This window comes from Solanum dulcamara, chromosome 9, assembly GCF_947179165.1.
Source record: "Solanum dulcamara chromosome 9, daSolDulc1.2, whole genome shotgun sequence".
NCBI lineage: Eukaryota > Viridiplantae > Streptophyta > Magnoliopsida > Solanales > Solanaceae > Solanum > Solanum dulcamara.
Genome location: NC_077245.1, coordinates 65,511,362 through 65,518,127, shown reverse-complemented (window position 1 = coordinate 65,518,127; position 6,766 = coordinate 65,511,362). Strand labels below are relative to the sequence as shown.

General features: G+C 40.9%; 1 pseudogene; it reads left to right on the top strand.

Moving 5' to 3' along the window:
* Positions 1–921: 921 nt before the first annotated feature.
* Positions 922–6,766, top strand: part of LOC129903728 (uncharacterized) — a 53,328-nt pseudogene continuing 47,483 nt past the window's right edge.

The following is a 6,766-nucleotide window of genomic DNA, read 5'->3' as shown; positions in this document are numbered from 1 at the left end:
AGAGACCTTAATTAGAAGAGTGAGCTTGTTCGAGTTCAAGGGGTGAGCTGTTTGTTTCAAACTGTCATGCACTCTTCTATGTTCTAGTCCCTTTTCCAAGACTAAGATTTCAAACACTGTTATAGTATTATCATTTGGTTTTTGGGAGTGTTTCCCTTCTTATTGACTATTAGTTAGAGTTTTGGTACGGACGACTTTCAGTTCCTAGAGTATTTACTTCCGCATATTTTGGGTTGATAACTAGTTGGTTTCTGAGTTTATGGGAACTCAGCATTTATCTTTGATTTAAATTTGCTTTTGCATCTTTAGGCTTGTGTATACATTACGATTATTATTGATGGGCTGTTATAATTATTCTTCCACTAGAGAGTTAGAGTGGGTACTAGTCACGGTGGGTCAAAGTCATAAAAAAGTTGGTATCAGATCCTAGGTTCATTGATCTCATCGTACCAAAATGAGTTAAGTAGAGTCTTGCGGAATGGTACAGAGACGTCTGTACTTTTCTTAAAGAGGCTACCAGATTTTAGGAAAAGTTTTACTATTTTCTTTCCTTCGTGCTATAACTTGATTCCAATTAGTATCTAACCTCTTTCACTCTATTGTCTATAGATGGTCAATACTTATTATAATGGTGTCAGGCCTGTAGCTCCAGTCGATCTAGAAGAAGAGCCAATCGTTCAAGGGCGTAGCAGAAGAAGAGGCAGGAGAGGGAGTTGAGGCAGGGGAAGAGAGAGCAATACCTACCAGAGTGGAGATCTCTATTGAGGAGGTGTTGGTAGATGAGGGCCCTCCTACTCCCTAGAATGATTTAGAGGGAGAGGAAGAAGCTGGAGAAGAACAACTGCAGGCTGAACAGGAGGAGGACGCCTAAACTAGGGCTGTTGGTATTCCCCTCTAGATCCAATATTAGCTCAGCTGATCATGGCCTTCCTGAGTGGGTTGGCTGGCACTGGCGCCATCCCTACCATGCCTGTAGCACCTGCTCCTATTACTCATCTGTTTGTTGTCGCAACTCAGCCAACAGATGAGGTGGTATGCACAGATGCATTTTTCAAGCCACTAATGAGCCTTGTGATGACTGGTACTGCGCATGACATGCTCACCAAAACTTAAACCTCCAGTCTTCCATGGTACTGAACATGAAGATGCCTATGAATTTATTCTTGATTGCTATAAGAGGTTGCACAGGCAGGGTATAGTGCATCAGAATGGAGTGGAGTTTATGACTTTTTAGCTGCAGGGTGAGGCCAAGTAGTTGTAAAGGGTTTATGTGGAGTGTTGTTCGTCTGTGTTTCCCCCACTCACTTGGGTTCAGTTCTATGCTCTGTTCCTAGAAAAGTATATGCCCCATACTCTGATGGACAGAAAGAAGGATGAGTTTATAGCCCTTGAGCAGGGAGGGTTATCAATGGTTGCTTATGAGGCCTAATTTCATGCATTATCCAGGTATGCTACTCTGCTGGTCACTATAGAGAAGGAGATGATTAGGTTGTTCGTGAAGGGATTAAACCCTGAATAACAGGTACTTTTTATCCATATGACTTTGTCTGGTGGGAGTTTTAACAAAGTCACAAACTTTGTTAAGAAGGTCCAAGGTGTGAGGAAAGATAGGTAGGCCAAAGCTTTGGCTAAGAAGTCAAAGAGTGCAGGTAACTTACAGGGATCCTATTCTAGAGGGTCAGGCGGGACGGTGACTGCTGCTCGGCCAATTCAATCAGTACTGTCCATTTCTATTGGCAATTTTTCAAGTAGTCTACAGCAGCATCCGCCCCATGAGGGTCAAGGAGCATCATTCCCAAGTAGACTCCCATATTTTGATCGCGTCTATTTTAATTATATAGATCCTATCCATATACGAAGGGAGTTCCCTCACCTTCGCGGGGCAGTTTCAGCCCTACAACATCCTAGAGCAGTGGTCCCAGCAGCTGGAGGGAGAAATGGTAGAGGACATCCACAGGTTGAGCGAAAAGGCAATTTGAGATGCCGTGGGGACTAAGGTAATAGTAGTCCAGATCAAGGAGTATCCCAGACAGGCAGAGAGGTAGCCCACAAGATGATCAGGCTCACTTTTATGCATTTTCGGGTAAGATCGAGGTAGAGGCTTCAGACATAGTTATCACAGTACTATTCTTGTTTGTGACTGGATGGCTACTATTTTATTTGATTCGGGTTTCACTTATTCTTATATGTATGTGAATTATGCCTTAGGTTTTGATGCACTGTGTGATATATTGGATGCCCCTGTTCATGTTTCTACCCCTGTTGGAGAGTCAGTTATAGTCACTCATGTGTATCGTGCTTGTTCTGTTGTGTTTATGGAATACCAAACTTGGATTAACTTAGTGATCTTAGACCTGACAGATTTTGATGTGATCTTAGGCATGACTTGGTAGTCCTCCTACTTTGTTGTACTTAATTGCAATGCAAAAATTATGGCTCTAGAGATCTCAGGGAAGGAAAGGTTAGAATGGGAAGGGGGTACAAGCCTAAGCCAGATAAGGTCATATCCTTTCTCTAGGCTAGAAAAATAGTGGGGCAGGGCTGTTTGTCTTATTTGGACCATATCCTAGATGTGGATGTAGAGTCTTCTTTATTGAGTCTATTCCATTAGTGTGTGAGTTTCCAAAAGTTTTCCCGTCAGACTTGCCTAGTATGCCTCCTAATCGAGATATAGATTTCTGCATTGACCTAGAGCCAAGTACCCATCCAATTTCCATTCCTCCATATCATATGGCTCCAATAGAGTTGAGAGAGCTAAAGGCTCAAATTCAGAAGCTTCTTGACAAGGGTTTCATTGGTCCTAGTGCTTCCCCTTGGGGTGCTCCGGTGTTGTTTGTCAAGAAAAAGGATGGTTGTATGAGAATGTGTATTGACTACCAACAACTGAATAAGGTTACCATTAAAAATAAATATCCTTTGCCTCATATTGATGATCTGTTTGACCAGTTACAAGGTGCTTCACTCTTCTCAAAGATTGATCTCAGATCTTGATATCATCAGTTGAAAAGTAGGCTTGAGGATGTTCCCAAAACAACTTTTAGGACCAGGTATGGGCACTATAAATTTTTAGTACTGTCATTTAGGTTGACCAATGCACCTGCAGCTTTTATGAGTTTGATGAATGGGGTATTCAAACTGTTCCTAGATTTATTCGTGATAGTGTTTATAGATGATATATTGGTGTATTCAAAAAGTAAACAGGAACATGCAGATCACCTACGAATTGTGTTAGGTGTTTTGGAAAGACAAAAGTTATATGCAAAATTATCTAACTGTGAATTTTGGCTGCCTTTAGTTGCTTTTTAGGCCATATTATTTCAAAAAAAAAGGGTAATAGTGGACCCACAAAAGATTGAGGCAATTAAGAACTGGGCTAGGCCTAGTTCCATGACCGAGGTTAGAAGTTTTATGGGACTAGCTAGTTATTATCGTCGGTTCATAAAAAACTTTGCTTCTATTTCCACTCGCTTGACCAAGCTGACTAAAAAGGAGGTGTCATTTGAGTGGACTGATAAGTGTGAAGAGAGCTTCCAAAAGCTCAAGACTCTTCTAACCACAGCACCAATCCTGACCCTGCCGGTCGAAGGTAAAGACTTTATTATTTATTATGATGCTTCACATTTTGGTTTGAATGTTGTGTTGATACAGGATAAGAATATTGTAGCATATGGTTCGCTTTAATTAAAGGTGCATGAGAGAAACTATCCGACTCATGACTTGGAGTTGGCAGCGATAGTGTTTGCACTGAAAATCTGGAGATATTATATGTATGGCTTCAAGTGTAAGGTGTTTACTGATCATCATAGCTTACAGCACGTGTTCACTTAGAAGTACTTGAATTTGAGAAAGCGAAGGTGGATGGAGTTGCTTAAAGACTATGATATCACTATCCAGTACCATCCAAGTATGGCTAATATGGTAGTAGACGCATTGAGCCGGAAACCGGTGAGCATGGGTAGTTTAGCTTATTTAGGGGCTCTTAAGAGGCCCCTGGCTAGAGAGATTCAAGCCTTGGAGGCCAGGTTCATAAGACTAGGCATCTCAAAGAAAGGTGGAATAATGGTCGGAGTTGATCTAAGGCCCGTTTTTATAAAAGAGATTAAGACCAAGCAATTTGAGGATGAGAACTTAAATGAAATTAGAGGAAAAGTGTTGATGGCCAAGGCTCAAGACTCAACACTTGATGCAGGTGGGTTTCTTCACTTTAGGGGAAGGATTTATGTTCCTCGGGTAGATGGACTAATTCAGAAGATTTTGTCTGAATCTCACGGTTCACGATACTCTATTCACTCGGGAGTGACTAAGATGTATCAAGACTTGAAATGGTTGTATTGGTGGCCTGGTATGAAGAAAGACATAATCAATTATGTAGCCAAATGTCAGAACTGCCAACGAGTGAAATATGAGCATCAAAGACCTGTAGGTTTTCTTTAAAAAATGCTCATTTTTGAATAAAAGTGGGAGAAAATAGCCATGGATTTCGTAGTGGGACTTCCCAGAACCTTAGAAAAGTATGACTCCATTTGGGTGGTAGTTGATAGGTTAACAAATTCAGCACACTTTATTCTGGTTAGAGTGGACTATAATGCACAATAGCTGGTCAGGATTTATGTAAAGGAGATAGTAAGGTTGCACGGGGTGCCCCTTTCTATCATTTCAGACTGTGGTACACATTTTACTTCCAAATTTTGGGGTAAGTTGCATGAAGAGTTGGGTACTCAACTCACTTTCAGCACAACTTTCCATCCATAGACAGACGGGCAGTCAGAAAGGACTATCCAAGTGCTAGAAGATATGTTAAGGGCATGTGTGATAGATTTCAAGGGATATTGGGACAAGTTTTTGCCCTTGTATAAGTTCTCTCACAATAATAGCTACCATTCCAGTATTGATATGGCCTTATTCGAAGCCCTGTATGGGAGGGAATACAGGTCTCCCATAGGGTGGTTTGAAGCTGAGGAAGTGAAGCCATTGGGGGTTGACTTAGTGAGGGATGCTCAGAATAAGGTAAGAAACATCCAAGCTAATCTTCTAGAAGCTCAAAGTCGTCAGAAGGAGTATGCTGACCGAAAATTAAGGGATATGACATTTGATGATGGTGAACAAGTACTTCTAAATGTGTTACCCATTAAAGGGGTGATGAGATTTGGCAAAAAGGGCAAATTTAGTCCTCGTTATATTGGCCCTTTCGAAATTCTTGATTGTGTAGGGCTAGTGGTGTACAAATTGGCCTTACCACCTAGCTTGTCTGGGTTACACCCAGTGTTCCATATGTCCATGCTGAAAAAGTACCATGGAGATAGGGACTACATCATTAAATAGAACTCGGTGTTATTATACAATGAACTTCAATATAAGGAGGAGCTAGTTACAATTCATGATTATGATGTCCAAAAGTTGAGGACTAAGGATATCAATATGGTTAAAGTGCAATGGAAACATTGTTTGGTAGAGGAAGCTACTTACGAGACAAGTATCCTCAACTGTTCGACGAAACAGGTACTATTCTATCTTTACTTTAGCCCTGTTTTCCCTAATTAGTCACTCGGGGACGAGTGATGGGTAAATTGGTATTGTAGCAACTTGTCCCTGTCGTTAGGAATAGGCCAATGAGGAAGGATTTGGGGCCAGAAAACTTCGGGTAGTAACTTCAGAAAAATATAGCATAGGCCATACTTGGACGAATTCTGAGTCAGGTGAAGTCTAGAGTGATCATGCGAATGAAGGGAGGTCAAAACTCTAATTTGATTGGATAGGCCGATATCTAAGATGATACGGATCATTTATGGCTTTATAGAATCGCATTCGGGTGAGTAACTCCTCGAAATTGAAGTTGGTGTGAAGGGTATATTTTAATACGTCTTTGAAAAGGGGTGTGTTGTGAAATGGGGGCTTGAAGCACAAACTCCGAGCTCATTGTTTTCGTATATCCTGCCAGAGCGGGATTATTCCCACCAAAGCGAGGCCGCCAGAGCAGGATGGGTCCTGCCAAAGCGGGACAGTCGCGACTTAAATCGTGACAAAGTCCAAAAATGATCCTTTTCTGCAAAATCAGTTTCTTGGACTTTAAGAGGCGACCTAGAGCGAATTCTAGCAAGTTTTCACGGATTTCCATGCTTAAGGTAAGGATTTTACTCCCTAAATTCATACTTTGATTCCTAGAACCTAGAAAGTATGGTGGGTAATCATTGGGAGAGGGTTTGAACTGAAAACCTATGACGGAAAATAGACCTAGGGTGAGGTTAGGATCATGGATTTGGCCTAGGGTGTGAATTTTATTATATTTCATGATAGTTAGGCCATTGTGTTGATCGTTTATATGTATTTATTATTTTCTAGACCAAGAACGAGAAGAACGAACCCGAAAAGGAAAGGCTCTTGCATTGTAAAGTTGTTGAAGCGTGAATTTGAGGTAGGTGATGGTCTAGTTTCCCGTATGTGTTTCAGATACTTGTTAAATTATTTCATGATATGCATGTGTGTATATGAATAGGGGATTGGAAACATGCTAGATAATGTGTGAAATGATCACTTGTTGGCCTGTTTTTGTGATAAACTTGTTCTTAGTGACATAAATGTTGTAAATAGTGAATGTAATTATGACTGTGGTATGCTTGGATCGGGTGTCACGTTCCAACACATATTTAGATTAGGTGTCACGTTTTGATATAAAGTTGATTGTTTGTAGATTCCATGAGAGGACTTCTGTGTGAAGTTATAGTATGTCGAGGATATTGAGTTGTAATATTGCTGAATATAGTTGAAC